Source organism: Lolium perenne, chromosome 6 (genome assembly GCF_019359855.2).
Source record: "Lolium perenne isolate Kyuss_39 chromosome 6, Kyuss_2.0, whole genome shotgun sequence".
Lineage (NCBI taxonomy): Eukaryota > Viridiplantae > Streptophyta > Magnoliopsida > Poales > Poaceae > Lolium > Lolium perenne.
Window position 1 is genome coordinate 218,822,325 of NC_067249.2, and position 9,926 is coordinate 218,832,250.

Consider the following 9,926-nt stretch of genomic DNA (forward strand, 5'->3'; position numbering starts at 1 on the left):
TTTCGAAATAAAGAGATCATATGTACCGAAGAACCAACAAGCATATCCCCTTGAACCCGAACCTACTCAGGGCCCTTTTGTTGTGGCTTTTTTTTGGCTTTTTGGATTTTGGAAGCCAAAAGAAAAAATCCTTTTGTTTTTGGCTTCCAAAATCCAAAAGCCAAAAAAGCACCTATTTAAGTGCTTTCCAAAAAGCCAAAAAAGCCACAACAAAAGGGCCCTCAGCTTCAGACCTGGGATTTCGTAGGCTAGGGTTCCACAGTTTTCCACCAACCAGTAATAATTTCAACTCTGCCCCAAAATTCCCGCCGAAATCCCCCCCGCTTCCAAAATTCAAAGCGATGTGAAATAAGTACAGTGCCGATCTTATCCCCCCGGACCGCTCAATTCAGACCTATCACCGGCGGCGCCGAACCCCGCATCTCTCTCTCACGCTTCCACCTTGCATGACCCACCGGATCATCTCACACGCCGGCGTCGGCGCCGGCCCACTGTCCCACTCCCACACCAGCACTACTGCCTTCTCATCGGACATCGTAGTGACCGACGACGTTCCACCATCTCCCTTGCTTTTTAGCAAGCCGGAGTAGCTTCCACCTCCCCCCACCCCCACCGACGACCACTGTACCATACGAGCTCCTCCGTAGCCGACTTCCACCGCCGCCTTGTCAGCGACATTCACCATCGCCGGGTTCTCGTATCTTAATCCCCGACTCCTTCCGTCCACCAGACTGGAGAGATGGGTACACAAAGCGTTTCCATGGTCCACGGCAGGAAACCAAAGCGTACACGCACCCACTCCCAAGAAGGTTGATATGGCCGCTTTCGTTATGCAGGTGATTTCGAAAAGTATTTTTTTTGCTTACTTGCACCGCCATCTCATTAGCATTTTTTTTGTAATGCATGCTAGATATTATTGCACTACAGAATGAATTAAAAGAGAAATGGAGACTGAAGATATGTAGCAGATATGCAAGCCGTGTGGGCACAAACATCTGTAACGCTATTGCCTCTAGTGCAAACCTGAACAAAATGGGAGAAGAACCCTTTCCCCTCCCCAAAGATAAAGAACAATGTTATGATTCACAATTTGGTCCTGCTGGGCCTCTTGGAGAGCTGACTCAGGAAGATGCCTTGCCTGACCATTCTCCTCAACCCCACCAGGTGATTTCTGTTTTTGTTTTACTTTGAGATATCTGTTGCAACTTCCATGTGTTGTATACTTGTATCCTGAATCCCACCAAACATGTTCACATTCCACCTCTAGGTCTCCTTAACGCATCATATATATGTTTCAGCATGCACGTCATCCTTTACTGTTCTTCATTCTATTCCATTTGCATATCATCATATATGGCACTTCTGTAGACTGAAATATCGTTTATGTGTGCTAGGAATCTGCACCTTCAAGTAAGAATTTCGCAGGAACCACCAATGAGAGGAAGACCATTCAACAGCCTGAATTGGTGATAGAACAGCTGCAACCAAAAAAGAAATCTGCTTCTACTACTAGATAGTCTCAGCGAATCATGGCACTAGTTGAAGAAAATAATGCAAATGCTAAGAGTACTGAAATAAAAAAACATGGTGAACACTCCAAGCGGTTGTTGCGGTCAGAAACCCACCGGCGGGCAGCGACGGGCAACACAGTAGAGCTGGGAACAACTTAGGGCTGAGGCTGGCCCTGGTCCCTCCGAGCGACGGCCCGCAAAGCCTCTAGTACACACGTCCGATGCTGGTGCAAGGGCGTGCCACCTGACCTATACCTGGTCAGGAAGGTGATGGAGATGCCTCGCTTAGTTTCCTGCATGGCATACACGTAAACATTAAATACGAGCCTCGATCGGCTCTCAGGTTATCCCGTGAATCGGCTCAAGGAGCCGATCCACCCATGATTCGTACGAGGTGCACGAATATATGGTGGTCCTGCTTGATCAAGATAAAGCTAAAGCGATCTACGACGATTTAGGGTTTTCACCGCATAATCGGATCATCCTACTCACGATTGGGCCTCGCGGCCACGCACGGTGATCGTAAGCCGATCCTAGATAGGGCCTAAAAACCAACACGAGGTTGATCCCCGGAACATCCTGCCTAGGACTAGCAAACGACACCCTACGTGCCGCTGGATCCTCCAACCCTTTGTAAGGCCTAACTATTGCAGATATTAAACTAATCCTTGAAGAACAAGGAGCAACCGTAACGGATCGGATCTACTAAATAATGATCAAGCGGGGTGCCGCCCCTACACCTAGATAGGTGTAAGGGCGGCTAGATATGCAAGGGTTGCACTACGATAGCATGTAATATGAAGAACAATGCTAACCCTAACGTATCTAAGATAACTACGTTGCTCGCCATCAAAAAGGCTTCAGTACGAGCAACGCATGAACAACATAAAGCTTGTGCTGCCTAGATCGCAAGATGCGATCTAGGAAGCATGATGCTTACCGGTAGAAACCCTCGAGATGAAGGAGTTGGCAATGCGCCGAGATTGATTTGTGGTTGAACGTTGGTTGTTGTTTATTCCATAAACCCTAGATACATATTTATAGTCCAAGGGACTTTCTAATTTAGGCGTGCACCTAACCGTGCACGGGTCAAACTCTATCTTTTAATCTAAGATGCTATCTACTATATTACAGATACACGGGCCAACTAGCCCAAACTTTGCATAACAGGCCGATTCACGTATTTCTTCCATGTATATTCTTCAAATCCATCTTGATCGCGGCCCACCTCTGACTCGGTCAAATTCTGGTGATAACACATGCCCCCCTGGTTTTGGAATTGGTAATTCCAAAATCACTCTGCTTTTCCTTCGTTGGGTCATGTCGTGGCAGAACCGTTGCAGTATCCTTCATCATGATGCCTTGCCTTCTCAACTTCTCCGCGTGACCTGGCAGTTTTTTTTTTCTCTTAGGCACCACTTCCTCGGAAACTGCTGTGGCATTGAATTTCCACTATATCCCCTTTTATTTAACCGCTCCGCACAGTTTACTTCCGCATCCCCTTCGCATTAGCACTCCCAAAAGCCCTCCTGCGCCACCATGTCTTCTTCCTCCTCTGCTCCATCGGATCTTTCCAGCCAGTCCTCCTCTTCCCGCGAGCCGACGCCGGAGCCGAACCAGGAGGAGGTCCACGCGGCAAACACCCGCCGCGCTATCGAAGCCGGGAAGGAGTCTAGCCATGACTTCTCCATCTGGTCAGAGGACGACAAGTCCCTGACCGACGGGGAAAGCGACCTCCGCTTCCTCGCCGACGGGGAAACGGAGGAGGAGAGCGACGATGATCGCTTCTCCTGCGACGACTTCACCTCCCCTGAGGAGGAGGAGGAGGAGAAGGAGGAGGAGGAGGAGGAGGACGACACCCCCTCCGACGAGCCGCCGGCCAAGCGGTTCTGCCCCTGGCCGGGGAACCTCAGCGACTTCGACAGCGACGACGACGACGCCGACGAGGAGGGCGAGGACAACGAAGGCCCGGTCGGCGGCCAATGGAGCAGCGACGACGAGCCCGCCGGGAGTAGCGCCGACAGCGGCGACGATGGCGATGACGAGGGCAGTGACGGTCCGTAGATAGGACTTCTAGCATAGGACCAGTAGTAGTAGATGGGGCAATGTACCCCCTAGTATTTCCTTTTGAGAGCAATCAGCTCTTTATGTAAGAAATCTTGCTTATCAATGAAGAACTTCTCCCAATTTGATTTTGCCGATTTCCTTTGAGCTTAAATTAGCCGATTTCCCTTTATACTGACCTTGCCGATTTTTCCCCTTAGCCAATGCGTACTGAGCCGATAGCAACGCATCGGCCCTTTAAAATCCATCCTTCAATTCTTCAACTGATGATTTCGAGATCTGGTGGACAATGTGAAGTCTTCAAGAGAGCCCTTTAAATTTCTCTCACCAGTTTCAGCGATCCTCTTCTGCGAGCATTCATCATTTTGTGAAGAAGATTGCAATGAAGGATCAGCCGATGTCGCCTCGATCGGCTTCTAAAAAACAGAGCAACTACCAGACCAGCTGCCCCCCGAGCCTCAGTCAAGGCGAGACTAGCGGCAAGGATGCACAGATCAAACAAAGGGTTTTTGAGCTCAGGTAATCTGAGACACTCACCACGCAAAGCGAGCCAATCTTACCCCCATTGATCACCTTCCTTCCGCTGAAAGCCGATGTTGCAGATGAAACACCAGCAGCTTACTGAGAAAGAGGCTACCTTGCCCACCAAAACTGATGCTTCTGACAGCACTGCTTAATGAGAAGGGGGAAGCCCTCATCGCAAAAGGCCTCACAGCCAGTAGGTAGATCCTGCGTACTCATACTAGAGTCGATGTCCTGGCATCGGCTGTATGTCATTGATGCTGATTTTTTTTTACTGGTCGATTTTTTCTAATCGGCCCCCAATGTTTCACGGCACACAGGTTCATCTGCACCTGTTCATCTGATTAGATGCCCCCCGAGCCGAATCTGCCAGGTGACTGTAGATATCGGCTTTGTGGTTAGCCAAGGCACTGTATTTGCACGTCGGCTCCGTTAGGATTCGTGTTGACTCTCATCCGCCGACGTGACCGCTGCCCAATAGATCAATGTTGAACATAAGCAGAACCTGTGGTGAAGGTAATTTTGGCCGATTGCTGAAAATCGGCCTCCATATTGATCGAAACGCTCAATGAAGGTCTTGTAATTTTCCTTCATAGATTTTTTGGGGCCGATCACAAGGATCAGCCTCGCCACGTTTGCTCATTGGTTTGCTCCAGCTACATGGTCAGGCCGGTGGATAAGACCAGCCCAACCTCATCCTTTGTCATGTCGATGCGCTTGCTGTCATCCACCTTGAGTGCATCGTTTAATCCTGGAGCACTAAACTCCATTGGAAGGATGAGCACCATGTTTGTGCCAGCCGATGTTTCATCATCGGCTTTCCTCTGCTTGGGGCGCCACTCCATCTTTCGTGGTCGACCCTCTTCGTCCAGGGTTCGCTGAATTTTCGCGGCCAGATCAGGCCGCGCCTTCCTTAGCGTGTGCAGATATAACCTTTCGGCTTCCTCCAAACCACGCAGTCGCTGAACCCTACGCTTTTGGGAACGGCTGAGTCCATCAGGGCACCACCTTGGCCGGTGGTACCTGTCTTCTTCTTCTTCTCCCTCGTCTTCCAAATCCTCGAGATCTTCCAACCGAGGGGACTCAGCGCGTTTGCTTCGAGGCGGGAGAGGCCCTAAGCGTTGGAACACGGACACGTTGGCTGCCTCCTTCTTCTTCTGGTTGCATTCTGGGCAATTGCCGATTGTAGGCAATCGGCTCATTCCTGAATCCCAGCAGTGTCTGAAGAAGGGACAGTCCCAGTGCCTATCCTCGTCATCTCACTCCCTTGACTTTTCCTTGGCACGGCGCTCGTACTCCTCCTCATCGCGATCATGCCGACGATGTCTTCTGGCTTCTCCAGCCAGACGATCTCTTTCATCATCATCGCTGGATCGTCGGCGTTGGTCGTACTGACTCACATACTTGTTGAGGAGGTGATCAGAGAGAGGTCGCTGATATCTTATGTTCTTCACTTCTCCCTCTGTGACGTAGCGCTTGCCATCGTGACGGAGCCGATCGCGTGGAGCGGCCTCCTCTGTGTCCTTGCTACGAGAGCAGCTGCCCTCGTCTCCGTCCTTGCCAGCGTGGTGTCCAAGTCCTACCATGTTGATGCTGAACGAGGATCCTGGCTGGCAACCTTCAGGATAAGTGCACTCCACCATGTTAACGGCGGGGAAGGGGTGGGTGTCGACCTTCATGGCGTACTGGTTGAAAATCAGACGTCCTTGTTCTATCGCCATTTGGATCTGCTGACGCCACACCCTGCAGTCGTTGGTGGCATGGGAGAGCGAATTATGCCATTTGCAGTATGGCTTTCCGTTCAGCTCCTGTACCGTGGGGAATTTGAGACCTTCAGGTATCTTCAACTGCTTTTCCTTGAGTAAGAGGTCGAAGATTTGCTCAGTTTTGGTCACGTCAAAATCAAACCCCCTGGGCGGGCCTGGTGGCTTTACCCATTTGGAGGACACGGGGGTTGCCCCCCGAGTCCATTCAGCCACTGCTACCTCTTGATCTCCCGCAAAGCCTTCGTCTTCATCCGCTTCAACCAGGACTACCGGACGCTTGAATTTGTCCTGGTACAAGTCTGGATGGCGCTGTTCATATGCTGACAATTTATGAACCATGTGCGCCAGTGAAGGGTAGTCTGCTTGGGAGGCCATATCCTTGATTTGCGAGGCAAGGCCCACCACTGCCAACTCGACTGCTTCCTTTTCAGTCACACGAGCCGAATAGCATCGGTTCCTTAGATTCCTGAAGCGCTGGATGTATTCTGCCACAGTTTCTCCACGCTTCTGATGGATTTGTGCCAGATCGGCAAGACCAGACTCGGAAGCTTCTGAGTGAAACTGCATGTGGAACTGCTCTTCCAACTGCTTCCAAGTCCGGATCGAGTCTGGTGGCAACGAAGTGTACCACCCGAAAGCCGATCCCGTGAGGGACTGTGAGAAGAACCTCACGCATAGTGGATCCGACACTGAGGCCGTTCCTAGCTGTGCCAAATATCGGCTCACATGCTCGATGGAGCTGGAACCATCTGACCCACTGAATTTAGAAAAATCAGGGAGCCGATATTTGGGTGGTAGCGGGACCAATTCGTATTCGTCAGGGTACGGCTTGGAATAGCCGATTGTCCTCCTTTTCGGCACCATGCCGAACTGGTCTCTCAGGATCGTGCTGATCTGATCCGCTGTGCTGGCTGTAGGAGTCGAACTCTGAAGATTCGCCAAGGTGGCGTACTTAGCCAGCCATGCTTGCTTTTCCAGCTCTGAGCCAACTACAGGAGCTGAGCTCTGGAGGTTCGTCGGGGTGGCGTACTTAGTTAGCCACGTCTGCTTCTCAAGATCTGTCGCTGACGTTCCTCCTGTTTTCCCAGAAGTCCCTGGTGTCGCGGCCTGGTTTGTGAGCACCCAGTTACCGCAGTCTGGCACGTATGTGCACATGTACCCGTGAGGGATCTCCTTTGGCGCCTCATGCAAGAATTGGCAGTCACTAGGGTCACCACCGATCTTGTAGACGACGAATGCCGGTGAATTCGGCACCTCTGGTGCTGCCAACGCAAATGGCAGCGGTGGACGGGACTGGAGTGGCAACTCTCCTTGATGTGTCCTGAGAGCTGGTCCTGTCGGCGAGTACTGGTGCCTCATGATCTCCTGGATCACCCGAAGAGCGACACGCTCCAAAGTGTTCACCAGGTTCTCGGAGTGGCAGTGTAGCGAGTGAGCCACCATGTAGTTGATCTCCTGCCGCAGGGACCTGGTGCGTTCCTCTGACGGGGCAGAGAGGTCTATCCCATCGAGCGCACCGTCAGGTGAGAACCCTTTCCACCTGATGCCAAGGGAACGGGTTCTGTGAAAAGAGCCGATGAGATCGGCCTCGAGGATTGCTTTGACCTCGTCATACTTCTTCTTGAGCTCGTCGGTCAGATCCTCGTACGTGACTGGCGTGCCGTCCGCCATCTCAGATGTAGATGGCGATGTGGTTGATGAAGACGATTGTCCCACCGGGCGTGCCAGAATGTGTTGCGGTCAGAAACCCACCGGCGGGCAGCGACGGGCAACACAGTAGAGCCGGGAACAACTTAGGGCTGCGGCTGGCCCTGGTCCCTCCGAGCGACGGCCCGCAAAGCCTCTAGTACACACGTCCGATGCTGGTGCAAGGGCGTGCCACCTGACCTATACCTGGTCAGGAAGGTGATGGAGATGCCTCGCTTAGTTTCATGCATGGCATACACGTAAACATTAAATACGAGCCTCGATCGGCTCTCAGGTTATCCCGTGAATCGGCTCAAGGAGCCGATCCACCCATGATTCGTACGAGGTGCACGAATATATGGTGGTCCTGCTTGATCAAGATAAAGCTAAAGTGATCTACGACGATTTAGGGTTTTCACCGCATAATCGTATCATCCTACTCACGATTGGGCCTCGCGGCCACGCACGGTGATCGTAAGCCGATCCTAGATAGGGCCTAAAAACCAACACGAGGTTGATCCCCGGAACATCCTGCCTAGGACTAGCAAACGACACCCTACGTTCCGCTGGATCCTCCAACCCTTTGTAAGGCCAAACTATTGCAGATATTAAACTAATCCTTGAAGAACAAGGAGCAACCGTAACGGATCGGATCTACTAAATAATGATCAAGCGGGGTGCCGCCCCTACACCTAGATAGGTGTAAGGGCGGCTAGATATGCAAGGGTTGCACTACGATAGCATGTAATATGAAGAACAATGCTAACCCTAACGTATCTAAGATAACTACGTTGCTCGCCATCAAAAAGGCTTCAGTACGAGCAACGCATGAACAACATAAAGCTTGTGCTGCCTAGATCGCAAGATGCGATCTAGGCAGCATGATGCTTACCGGTAGAAACCCTCGAGATGAAGGAGTTGGCGATGCGCCGAGATTGATTTGTGGTTGAACGTTGGTTGTTGTTTATTCCATAAACCCTAGATACATATTTATAGTCCAAGGGACTTTTTAATTTAGGCGTGCACCTAACCGTGCACGGGTCAAACTCTATCTTTTAATCTAAGATGCTATCTACTATATTACAGATACACGGGCCAACTAGCCCAAACTTTGCATAACAGGCCGATTCACGTATTTCTTCCATGTATATTCTTCAAATCCATCTTGATCGCGGCCCACCACCGCAGCAGAACCAGTTTCCACAGCAACTTCTCAGCCATAATTGGCAGCAGAACCAGTTTCCACAGCAACTTCTCAGCCACAATTGGCAGCAGAACCAGTTTCCACAGCAACTTCTCAGCCACAATTGGCAGCAGAACCAGTTTCCACAGCAACTTCTCAACCATAATTGGCAGCAGAACCAGTTTCCACGGCAACTTCTCAGCCACAATTGGGATCAGCGGTAGCTGTGGTAGGAAATACTGCCCAAGGACACACTATACCAGTCCTAGCTGACACAACCACAACTGGCCAAACACTGCTAGCACAACATCAACAAATTGTTGATGATCTCCCACTGACCCATATCAGTCCTGCCATAGACAACTCCCCTGAGGATGAGCCCCACACCGAAGAAGGTACATTTTCCAATGCTTATAGTTTCTTTGTCTGTTATAAAGTTGTACTTTATAGATATATATATATATATATCTTCCTTGATAGCTTGATGTAATGCTTAACTTTGTAGTTGCACCACGATCAAGAAAAATGAGGGGCCCAACAGTAGGGAAAATGTTCGTAGCTAAGCTTGCTGGGATGGAATCAAGATTTCGTCTTTCATCTATCGTAGGTGGCAGAAGGCCATTGGACCCAGAAGAATCTTGTAAATTAGCATCGGATGTAGGAATTTTCGTCAGGAATGAAATTCCTATCTTCCCAACATGGAAAGAGCACGTAGACACCTCTGCGCATTTTGAAAAATTAGTGCACAGGTTACACGTAAGTCATCTTTCTCTTGGTAATGTTACTCATACCACATTGGCACGTCCCGTTCCTTCTAGCTTGTTGTTGGCTCTATGTATATCGCACCAACGGTTTATATTGTTGTGAACAGTTAAGGTTCGAGTTTGATGATGACCAAGAGGAAGTAAAGCATGTTCTCAACAGTCTATTCTCAGACTGTCTGCGCCAGTATCGCAGCAGGCTAAAGAAGAAATACTTCACTGGAAAGATTACTGGGAGTGTTCCAACTAGATCTCCTCTTAAGAAAATGACTGACAAACAGTGGGGAGATCTTGTGAAGCACTGGTCTGATCCAAAGAATATGGTATGATTTGTAAGACTGAGACCAGATCACATCTTGGATTCTTATTTATAGCAGTGTCTCACTAGTCTCTTTTTTGCAGAATTTGGCTAAACAGAATCAGATAAACCGCG